Source organism: Prionailurus bengalensis, chromosome E4, assembly GCF_016509475.1.
Source record: "Prionailurus bengalensis isolate Pbe53 chromosome E4, Fcat_Pben_1.1_paternal_pri, whole genome shotgun sequence".
NCBI lineage: Eukaryota > Metazoa > Chordata > Mammalia > Carnivora > Felidae > Prionailurus > Prionailurus bengalensis.
This window is the reverse complement of record NC_057360.1, coordinates 23,157,266-23,170,062: the sequence shown is the minus strand read 5'-3', so window position 1 is coordinate 23,170,062 and position 12,797 is coordinate 23,157,266. Positions and strand designations below refer to the sequence as shown.

The following is a 12,797-nucleotide window of genomic DNA, read 5'->3' as shown; positions in this document are numbered from 1 at the left end:
AACCTAGCTTTACTCATACAAGGTCCAATTATCCTTAGGCCTAGTGCCTAGGGCCCACAATATTTTGTGAAAATGTTTTAATTTTAATTTCTTAAAGTGGAATTTTTTAAATGGATATAATAAATATAATGTATATAAATTATAATAAAAATATAAGAATGAATCCAGCCTGGATTATACAACATAGTAATAACTGTGCGTGTGTGTGTGTGTGTCTGTAGAGAAAGAATAGTGAAATAAAAAATAGATCCATATACATACAGTCAACTGAATATTACCAAGATGCCAAGTCAATTCAATGAGATAGGGAATTTTTTTTGTGTGTTTATTTGTATTTATTTTGAGAGAGACATAGTAAGCAGGGGAGGGGCAGAGTCAGAGGGAGACAGAATACCAAGCAGGCTCTATGCCATCGGCGCCCGATGCGGGCGTGAACTTACCAACCGTGAGGTCATGACCTGCGCCGAGATCAAGAGTTGGACACTTAACTAACTGAGCCACCCAGGTGCCCCAAGATAGACAACATTTTTCAACAAAGGGCATTGGAACAACTGTAAAAATGTACGGAGAAAGTAAACTTTAAGTACTAACTTTGACAGCACACACATATACAAAAATTGAATGGTATAGAGAATATTAGCATGGCCTTTGTGCCAGGATAACATATACATTTGTGAAACAGTCCATATGTAAGAGTTGACCTTAAGTATTTTCACCACACACAAAAACCTTATTGTATTTGTGGGGTACCGGATATGTTAACTAGCTTGCTTGTGTTAATCTATTTACAATATGTATCAAATTCTTACATTAGAGCAATCTAATTAAATAATGATCAACAACATAAGTAGAAATTTCACCCCAGAAGATATACAGATGGCAAATAAGCGTATGAAAAGTAGATCAATATCATGTCATTATACAATTGCAAATTAAAATAACAATGAGATATTACTACATATCTATTAGAATGGCCAAAATCCAAAATACTAACAACATCAAATATTGGCAAGGGTATGAAACAACAGGAACTCTCATTCATTGCTAATGGGTATGCAAAATGGTACGGCCACTTTGGAAGACAGTTTGGCAGCTTCTTACAAAACTTAACATTCTCTGACCACGTGGTCTGGGAATTGCACTTTTTGGTATTTACTCAAATGAGTTGAAAAGTTATGTCCACACAAAAACCTGCACACAGTTTTTTATAGCTGTTTTATTCACAATTGCCAAAACTTGGAAACAACTAAGATGTCCTTCAGTAGGTTAATGGATAACTAAACCACAGTATATCCAGACAATGGAATATTATTCAACACTAAAAAGAAATGAACTATCAAGCCATGAAAAGACATGGAGGAACATTAAGTGCATATTACTAAGTGAAAGAAGCTAATCTGAAAAGGCTACATATGATTCCAGCTATATGACATTCTAGAAAAAGCAAAATTACAGAGACAGTAGAAAGATCAGTGGTTGGAGTGCCTGGGTGGCTCAGTCGGTTGAGTGTATGACTCTTGACTTTGGCTTGGGTCCTGATCTTATGGTTCGTGGGTTTGAGCTTCACATTGGTCTCCATGCTGATTGATGGTGTGGAGCCTTCTTGGGATTCTCTTTCTCTCTCTCTCTCTCTAAATAAATAAATAAATAAGCTTAAAAAAAAGATCAGGGGTTGTCAGAAGATGAGGGAGAAAGCAATGAATAGGCAAAACATAGAGGAATTTAGGGTATTGAAAGTACTCTGTATGATACTACAATGGTAGACACACATCACTATACATTTGTCCAAACCCATTGTATAACACCAAGCATGAACCCTAATGTAAACTATGGACTTTGGATGATAATGACATTTCAGGGGATAATGATGTGTTTGTTGATTGTAGCAAATGTACCACTCTGGTGCAGGGTGTTGACAGTGGGGGAGGCTATGCATATGTAGGGGCAAGAGGTAGATGGGAATTCTCTCTACCATCTACTCAATTTTGCTGTTAACCTAAAACATATCTAAAAAGATAAAATCTATTAAAAGATGTAAGCCATAAACTGAGAGAAAATATTCTTAATACATAAAGAACTTATACAGTAATATATAAAGGACTCTACAAATCAAAAATAAAAGGGTAAAAAAATTTTAAATAGGCAAAAAACATACATTTCACAAAAGTAGCTTTGTAAGTGGGCAAAAAAGCACATGAAAAGATATTCAACATCTTTAGTCATCAGGGAAATATGAATCAAAACCACATTGAAATTCTACTTCACACACACTAAAATGGCTAAAACTAAAAGACAACATCAATTGTTGGTGAGCATGTTGTACAAGTGGAACGCTCACACTGCTGATGGAGTATAAAATGATACAGTCTCTTTGGACAACTGTTTGGGAGCTTCTTTTAAAATTATATACCCACCTAATGACCCAGCAGTTCTACTCCTAGGTGTTTATCAGAGAGAATGAAAATTGACATTCACAAAAACTTGACCAGGAATGTTAATAGCAGCTTTATTTTTAGTAGCCAAAAACTGGAAGCAAATACAAATATCCATCAACAGGATTATGGATTTTTTTAAATGGTCTGTATGTATACAAAGGAATATTTGTAATAAAATGGATTAAAGTACTAGTACAACAATATGGGTGAATCTCTAAAACATTGCACAGAGTAAGAGAATCAGACACAAAAGAATACACATCATAGAATTCCATTTATGTGACTTTAAGAGCATAATAAACCATGATGATAGAAATCAGAACACAACTGCCTATCTGGGAAAGGAGACTGACTAAAGAGGACATGAAGGAATTTTCTAGAGGTGATGGAAGTGACTTATGTCTTGATTGGGGTGGTAGTTATGTGAATACATACATTTGTTAAAACATACCCAGGGGCCCCTGGGTGGCTCAGTTGGTTGAGTGTCTGACTTCAGCTCAGGTCATGATCTCATAGCTCGTTGAGTTGGAGCCCCGTGTCGGGCTCTGTGCTGACAGCTCAGAGCCTGGAGCCTGCTTCAGATTCTGTGTCTCCCCCTCTCTCTGCCCCTCCCCCGCTCTCTCTCTCTCTCTCAAAATAAACATTTAAAAAACTTTTTAAAACTTCATATGCGATTGTACACTTATGGATTACATCTTACATCAGTGCATTTCATTGCATGTAAATTTTACCTCCATAAGAAAGGAATGTTATCATATAATTACCTTAAGCTGGGTAAGCAAAACATACCATTTACATGTTTTTAGTTTTTTTCCCCCTGATGCCTAGAAGTATCCAGAACACAATAACTGCTCAATACTTGTTTGAGGAAAGTTAAATAAAACAACCGATTGTTTTGGCAGTTTATAGACCTACAATGAGACATTCAGGTAGTTTCTTTTAAGCACGTGTTTAGTTTCCTACTGATAACTCCTTATAGAAAAAGGGACCTTTTTTGTATGGTTTTCTTAGGCTGGCAATGATCGCTCTAGCTTTGAGCAAATGAACTCTTTGGCAGGCAGTATACATGCATGCGTGCCCACGTGCATGTCTCCATAGTATAATCAGTTGTCTTGAGTTGTTCTCCTGTGATAGAAACTGTCTAAATTGGCTACTTGTGTTTTTTTAAGTATCTGATCACATAAGTGTATTGTGAAAATAAACTGAAAACTATATCACAAGTACTGGTGAGAAATACATCATTGCTCAACTAATAATGTTCAAGGTAATTTCCCTTCAAAAATAGAGGAACAACTGCAAAGTTGTTCCATTTTGTGTGTTCTTTTGTTCCAAGACTGTTCCCAAACTAAAGCATTTATTATGAGAAATGTTTTCTCCAATAATTTTAAAGTTTAAAAAAATAACAAAGATTACGTAACTATAGGTAGATTATTCATGTTAGGCTAAGTCTTTTCTTCTCCCCCCTTAGATGTACATCATTAAAATGCAATTACTTTCAATACTTAACTGTGACTTGAAAGAATAGATTTTTTAAAACTTCAGTTAAAAAAAAGCAGATGGCAGACAAAGATGTGCTACTGCATTCTAGCTATTAAAGTTTGATATTTAAATTCCAGGTGAGAATGAAGCAAATAAGAATGTGTAAATTTTAATATTTACCTATCAGAACTATATTTTCCAAAAATGTTTTGCTTTAGATTAAGCAAAAGTTACTCAGAAAATCTTAGGTCTTTCTCAAATAAAAATAATTTTATTTCAAAAGCCAGGAGTTTCAATAACTTCCAGATTAAGAAATGACGTCCCAGTTAATTTGAAAAGATGGTTGGAGAACTTTTATTTTATTATATAACTAGCATAAAAGGAAACTTCTGAACCACCACCAAGTTCTGATTCTCTACTTTCAACTTGAGGTCACATTCCTCTCCCTTGTCTGTCTTGGGCTAGCCTCTTCCAGTAAGCATACATCTGGTTTAAATTCCCACCATATGTGATAACTCAATGCATAACAGATAATAAATTTAGAAGACTATATTCCTATCGGCTTTGGCTTCTATTCTCTTAGCTTTTGCAAGTCTGATGATTTTTCCATCTTAGCTTATCTATGTTACAGTAATAAGAGAGGCCCAAAACACAGAATGTACTTTAGGACTAAAAACTTGTCTCTAAAGGCAATCAGCAGGAAACTTGAAATGATCAATCCTGTATCTTTATGAGCTTTGAAAAACTGAACCCAACATTTCATGACTTCTCATACTATATAGTCCTTTTTATCCAATTATGTTTAGTAAACGGGGATTATTACTAAAGCATAATGGATATTCACTATTTGGATTATTCGTATACTTATTCTTTTATTTCAGTACAAATATTTTAAAAACCTAGTACCATTATTATTAGTTAAAGCAGGGTCATCAATTATGAGAAGGCAGTTTAGAACAGTGGTTAAGGATATGGATTTGCCCACCCTATTTACCACTTGAGGTGACTTAGGCAAGCACTGAAATCCTTTAAACCTATATTTTCTAACCCATAAAATGGTAATAATTAGGGTAACTTCTTCATAAAGTTGGTGTAAAGATTAAATGACATGATTCTTCTAAAATACTTAGCACAGTACTTGACACATACAGAGTTTATGAGGTTGGCTATTAGCACAGTTGTGAACTTACCAACAACTCTTCTCATTTTCAGGATTAAAGCTAATATTACCAATACTGGAGTCCTGTGAGAGGTGCTGTTCCATAGTCTGTAATTAATAATGGGCCTCTAGGAAGAATTATTCCTATTGCCTTTCTCTTATTGGCCTCATTACATTTGGTATGTGTCTGTGTACCCTACAAGATGCTAGGTTCTTTAAGGCTAGGGTATAGGGTCTATGTCTTATGTGTCTTTGAATTACTGAGTCTGGTTAATTATAGACTCTTGCTAAGGGAATGTATAAATGAACATGCATGCAAATACACTTAAAACATTAATTTTATACTTAAGTTATTTATGTGGTTTTAAGTAATCATAGAGTAATTTCTTTTAACTCCCTTGGGTCTATAAAGCAATATAGTATTATAGCTACAAATAACAGTTAAAAATTACATATTGTATTGTTCTTTGTTTACATTTCAAAGAGGAGATCTAGTTTAGGTATTGTGTATTTGGGATATCTATTAAAATTTTATTTCAGTATTCATTCATTTATCTATTTATTTATTTTAGAGAGAGAGGGCACGGGCAGGGAAGAGGAAGTAGAGGGAGAAAGAGAATTTAAGCAGGCTCCATGCTCAGTGCTCAGTGCAGAGCCCAGCACATCCCATGACTCTGGGATCATGATCTGAGATGAAATCAAGAGTCAAATGCTCAAATGACTGAGCCACCCAGATACCCCATTAAGACATCTATTAGACATCCAAGTAGAGGGGCTGAACAGGAAGTTGGACATAAGTTTGGAGAGGTCCTTTCCAAAAACTTATAGAAGTCCACAAGTTTGGAGAAAATTGAGAGTAGTCAACATATGAGTAGTACTTAGAGCCACATTACTGAATAGAATCCCCCAGAGAGAGGATATAAATTAAAAGGGGGAAAAGTCCTAAGACTAAACCCTGGGACATTCCAAAACTTAGAGCGTGGGTGATGATGAGAAGCCACAACAGAGACTGAGCTGGAGAGGGTCGGAGGGTCAAAGAAATTATGAGAACCAAGAGAAAGCCAATTTTCACATGTTCAGCTCTCATTGTCTGTGGCTCTTGCTCACATCCATCTTGGGAGCTTTTTGCAAATTCAGTATGCTATTTGGATCCATCTCCAGTTTTCCAAACTAACCCTTGGTTTCTCACAACCCTCATTCAATACTCTGTTCTGCATGTGTCTTCAACCAGGCCCACCTGAAACTTTAGGATCCAGAGACAAGGTCAAAGGTGTCCTTTTGCTAGTCTCAGCTAACACCAGCCATGTTATACCTCACCCTTATTCCTCACCTCACTTGTCATCCTCTCGTCTGGTGAAGGAAAGATAGCTACCTTGGTGATTTGGCTTCAGACCCCCTGATTCAGCTTTTAGGTGGATGTGTTGTACCCCCTTAAACTTATCTTGTGCCCCACTTTCTTGGGCTTCCTCCTTGCTTGTGATTTGTATTCTTGCTCCAGCTCTAGGCATTTGGCCACTTTGGACAAACAACCTGTTTTTTTCAGCCAGTCCCTGAGTTCCTCTATCTCTGCACAACCCCACCCCCCCTCTACCTCAACTGCAGTGGCTAGTGCTCTTGCTGTGACCCTTTGGGTCATCTGAGCCAATTTGGAGAAAGATCAAGTCTCTTGAATCCAGCCTAATACATTGCTCAAGCTTTTTACCATATGGTGATCTCAAAGAGTCTAGAAAATAAAAATTCCCTGGAATAGATGTATATATATATGAATGATGGAAAATTCAAATATTTCATTCTCAATCTGCAATTTGTACTTGTTTCCAGCAATCACAAGCTAAATTAGTATGAATTTCTGGAGGGAGTACTAGGAGTCTAATTAGCAAACAACACCTGGTATTTCCCCTAGAGACGGTGGGATATAAATTAGTAGCAGAAGAACAGAATCCCAAGATAATGATATAGGTTCTAGAACTCTTTTAAAGAGTTGCTATTTGAGGGTTCTGTAATCATTGGTTGGTGCCTGTTTAGCCTGAATTCTTGCTAAATAGGGTTAGGAATGTTTAGGGGAATGGAAATTGAGGTCTAGTAGTAAGACATTCGAATCCCTGATTTTCAAGGCCACTACACAACTAGATCTCTAGAAACAAAGTAAAGAATTTCCAAGTTCTAGTTTTTCTATTTGTTTTGGCTAATGATGCCTGATCTAGAATAGCTTTTGTCTTTACCTCAGTCCTTCACGTAATAATTGGTACATATATGCAGAAATTTCACTCAATTTCATTAGAGAAGTTTACTTTTCATATGTAATTGCATCTTTACTGCTTTTATGATAAAAGACAATGTTGTATGTATGGAACATGCAAACAATACAGAAATTAAAAAATAATTTAGAAACTGAAAGTCCTCAAAAGTCCTCCTTTCCTTGAATATAGTCCTTAAGTTTGGTGTATATTCTTTTGAATTTATATTATGAAAATGGGATATATGGTACATATTGCATATATTGCTGAGAAACTTGAATTAAAAAATTTTTTTTAATGTTTATTTTTGAGAGAGAGAGACACAGTGCGAGTAGGGGAGGAGCAGAGAGAGAGGGAGACACAGAATCTGAAGCAGTCTCCAGGCTCTGAGCTGTCAGACAGAGCCCAATGTGGGACTCAAACCCATGGACTGCGAGATCATGACCCGAGCCAAAGTTGGACACTTAACCAATTGAGCCACCCAGTCTCCCCAGAAACTTGATTTTTTACTTGATAATATATTATTGATATCTTTCTACATCAGTACTTATAGCTTTACCTCATTCTTTTTATTTTTTTATTTTTATTTTTTTTCACATTTATTTTATTATTTTTTGAGAAAGAGAGAGAGATAGAGCACAAGTGGGGGAGGGGCAGAGAGAGGAGACACAATCTGAAGCGGGCTCCAGGCTCCGAGCTGTCAGCACAGACCCTGACGCGGGGCTCAAACTCACAGATGGCGAGATCATGACCTGAGCTGAAGTCGGACGCCCAACCGACTGAGCCACTCAGGCGCCCCTACCTCATTCTTTTTAATAGTTATATGATATAGTACTGTATAGAATACTAAAATTTATTTAGCCAAAAATGTGAATTATATCCAGGTTTTTACAAACACAAGCAATGTAAAAATTAACATCCATGTATATATTTCTTGGCACACTTGTGTGTGTACTTCCATAAGATATATTCCTGGAACTGGATTTCTTAGGCTGAAAGACATACACATTAAAATTTTTGCCCTCTTAGGAGGTTGTGTCATTTTTCATGCACATCATTAATGTATGTGATATCTGTGTTCATAAACACAGGCCAACAATTAGTATTATGATTGTGGGAATATGGGAGGTAGAAAATATACCTGTTCAAATTTTCCTTTTCTAAATATTGTTGCAATGATTAAACACTATTTGTAAAATATACAAAGCAAGTATTTTTAGTGACCTCTTTTTAAAAATTGTAGTTATTTTCATTACTTAAAGGCATGCCAGATGTATCTTAAGGACAAGGCATGTGTATATACATACATACATATATATATATGTTTAATGCTTATACATTAAATTTTGTCAAGTACTGAGGCCCGTTTACAGATGAATAATGACTGGTGTTGAAACATGAATAATGACATTGTGCCCTCATGCTACTTTCACTCTGGTGGGTGGGTAAGGGGGACATATTTGCATACAACTAATTTAGGCAAGTGAATGGAGGAGAAAGATGCTCAATGTGATTTGAGAACTAATCAAATTTCAAGTTCCATTTGGGATATTAGGACTAACGTATATTAAACTTTTACTCTTGGTATGAAACATTACTGTGTTTTGACAGGACTCTTCAAAATCAACATCCAAGGGGCACCTGGGTGGCTCAGCCTGTTGAACGTCTGACTCTTGATTTTGGCTCAGGTACGATCCCAGGGTTGTGGGATCCAGCCCTGTGTCAGACTCTGTGCTGAGCAGGGAGCTTGCTTGAGATTCTCCCCCCTCCCAACCCCCCACCTCTCTCCCCTGCTCATGCGCTCTCTCTCTCTAAAATAAATTTAAAACAATTGTTTTTATTTTTTTTTTTAATTTTTTTTTCAACGTTTATTTTTATTTTTGGGACAGAGAGAGACAGAGCATGAACGGGCGAGGGGCAGAGAGAGAGGGAGACACAGAATCGGAAACAGGCTCCAGGCTCTGAGCCATCAGCCCAGAGCCCGACGCGGGGCTCGAACTCCCGGACCGCGAGATCGTGACCTGGCTGAAGTCGGACGCCTAACCGACTGCGCCACCCAGGCGCCCCAAAACAATTGTTTTTAAATCCCACAAAATCAACATCCAAATACGGTTCTACTTGAAAGTCCACCACAACAAACTTTCCTGTTGGTCATTATTTTGTAGGGGGATGATAGCTGCAACAATATCGCATGACATTCCTAACATGGGTTCTCCTGATCCAAGATCGTTCCTGGAGTATTCAATACCAGAGGTAGCAACCTCATTGCTTCTCTATTCTTTTGTACTAAAGAGCTCTGAATTTTCCACATTTGTTGATAGAGGTGGGTCTTTTTCTGTACCATGAATGCCACAGTGTTTACAGGTTACATTTGACATCTTCTTGTAATGCAGTTTTCATTCACTATGTGTCAAGCCCCAAGCTAAAGGCTGGGATAAGAATATGGTCAAGCCTAATTAAATAGCAAGTCAGGAAATGAATAGATTGGCAAATAGCTGAGAACTGGATCATGTGGAAGAAGGGACAGCTGTGTTGAGGTCAGGCCCACAGTCATCCTTTATATTTTAGGAAAGGGTTAAACCAGGACACTCCTGAATAATCAAATTTGAAGACTAGAGGCTCCAAGGATATGTAAATGTCAAGAAATCAAGGAATTGCCAATACACTAAGAACATCAATAGTGTCTTAAAACAAGAACTAATTAGAACAGAGGAGTAAATGTTGGAGAGGGACACACTAGGGCAAGTTTGGTCACCCATATATCCTTAACAGGATACTATGACAAGAAGGTTCTTTTGCAGGGACGCCTGGGTGGCTCAGTAGGTTGAGCATCCGACTCTTGATTTCTGCTCAGGTCGTGATCTCATGGTTCATGGGATTGAGCCCTGTGTTGGGCTCTGCGCTATAAACAGAGCCTGCTTGTGACTCGCTCTCCCTTTCTGTCTGCCTCTCCTGCACTCGTGCTTTTTCTCTCTCTCAAAAATACATCAGTTCCAAGGCATAATCTCTTCCCTTGCAGTAAACATTTTGAAAGGAAAAAACATACAAAGTTTATTTGAATGGATAAACATTTTTCATACTAGGAAACTTAAGCCAAAAATAAATAAGCTTAAAAAAAAAAGGTTCTTTTGCAGCCACCTCTATGCCATCTTACTTCATATGTGACAGACTTCATAATTCTTAGGGGAGAACAGTCAATTCTGATCTTATAAGCATGGTCTGTGAAATGTGTTTATTTAAAAAATGATAAAACTTTTCTATAGACAGATTAAAATCCTTAGAAAATATCTCTTCCTGGATGTAACACATAAAACTTCATTATTCTGGGTTGACCAGAATCGTTTTCAGATTTACCTGAATTAAAACCTACTTTAGTATCTAATTCAATGTACATTTAAATATGGCTTGCTTCTGTAGAGTATAAAATGCTAATGACTCAGCAGATGGATACTGCAGGGGTTTCCAGATCTTGATGTAGTCTAAAATAAAATAAAATTTTCTTTGTATGGGTGGGACTTGGCAGTTCTTTTAAATTCTTTACTAAAAACATTTCCAAGAAATGTGTTAGCTAAAGATGTCTTTACCGTCCACTCTCTCACCCTACAAAAAACAATTCTAGAACCACGCTTGTTTTAAGTGGAAAAAATTAAAATGTCCAGAAAGGCGGTTGGAGTAAGCTGTAATTTGACTTAAATATTTTGCACTCTTCTACTGTACATCCCCACAAAGATTTTCCAGACTTCTCTTCCAGATAAATCTCCATTTTAGTTCTGAGTTTCAATCTTAATTATCTATTCCTTGCTAGTTTCCAGGATGATTCTTGGTGTTCCTATATCAGTGCCAAGGCATAAATCTCTTCCCTTGCAGTAAACATTTTGAAAGGAAAAAAACTTATATGGTTTATTTGAATGGAATAAATATTTTTTCATACTAGAAAAATTGAACCAGTAATTATTAAATCATATTTCAATTTATATTTGAAGTTGGATATCACAGTAAAATCTCCCATTTATATGCTCTATTATTCACTACAAAGAAACAGTTGGCTATTTGTGCTGCATCAGAATGAAAACTTTATTCATTCTTTTGACTTTTCAAACACATGCTAGTTCATTATTTTAATAAAATGCACTAACAGATGTTAGGCAGAATGTGGCCACATCTGGGACACATAAAATACATTCCAACTCTCCATAGGAGGGAAATAGTAATATTGTTTAGTTCTTCCCAAAAGTCTCACTAGCCCATCTCATTTAATCTGTTTAACTCCTTCAAGTTGAACAGTTAAGGGTAGCACCAATTATCTTGGTTGTCTTGAGAATATAAAAAGGAACATTGAACTAAAACGCCAAGTGAAGCATCACAAAAAGAAATACGCTATGTTGAAATACAAATAAAACTTCACTAAGGCCTGTGGCTAGAGCTATATTTTTTCAGCTGAAGAGGCTGTAAATCTTGAGTTGCTTGCTTCCTGAAGCCACCTTGAATTATAGGTCTCTTTAGGACTTTCTGCAACATCTCTACTAAAGTTGACCCTTTTAAAGAAAGCACAACACATCCAAAAGATGGCAAATAAAGATTTTGGTAGAAGATATATTTTGACAATTGTATTATATACATATACATATATATATATAGTGATTAAATCCCAAGCTATTTCTGTCTTCTAACCTAACTTTTAATTTTGTTTCCTTAAAGCAAGTTTTCTAAGAAAACAAAAACAAGACCTGCTGGCTTTCTGTCAATGGATCAGGTTTATATACTGTTACATTTAGCATCATCTCTAATTTCTTAAAAAGACCACACTTAGGATTGGAATACTAGTGTTGAAAGAAAGCTCTGGAGATGTTTTTTTTTTTATATGCTGCTTACCCATTAGAAAGAAGAAAATGCTGGAGCTGTCTATGCAGCATTGAGTGGGAAGGCACATGTGGCATAAAGGAAAATATCCTTGGACTTGAATTCAGATGACCTGGCTTTGAGCCTCTGCTCTTCCACTTATGAGCTCAATGTTTGGGAAAGCTAGTTAACTACAGAAGTCACATTTTCCTTGTCTGTAAAGTAGGAATAATACCTTGGAGGACTGATCTGAAGATTCAGTGAAATAATTAATATAAATGTGTTATATAAACTGTGACACAAACATAGCTTATTATTAACAGGCTATTGGTGTCCTGAAATCTTTCATTTCAGAAGAGCAGATAACAATTTGATATTTGGAGAACAGCTAGAAAAGATATCCATGTGGTGTATATAGAATAGGCAAGCATAAATTTCCATTTAAAACACACTGCCTAAATAGAGAAAGACTCTGGAAGGACTAACTGCAATCTTAATAGAAATTTCTGCTCTTAAGTGATAAAAGTGAGGCAAACCAAGCTCATTTGGTACTGTGCTATTTCATATACACACTGGGATCAAAGATTCCCAGTCTTTCATTCTCTTAACACCTATTTATTGAGCATCTGATATATGTGCTAAGCATTG

General features: G+C 36.4%; 1 non-coding gene across 1 annotated transcript; it reads left to right on the top strand.

Moving 5' to 3' along the window:
* Positions 1 to 583: 583 nt before the first annotated feature.
* On the top strand, positions 584 to 693 carry LOC122476625. Its single transcript, XR_006295549.1, has one exon. It is a non-coding gene; the product is annotated as a U6 spliceosomal RNA (small nuclear RNA).
* The last annotated feature ends 12,104 nt before the right edge of the window (positions 694 to 12,797 follow it).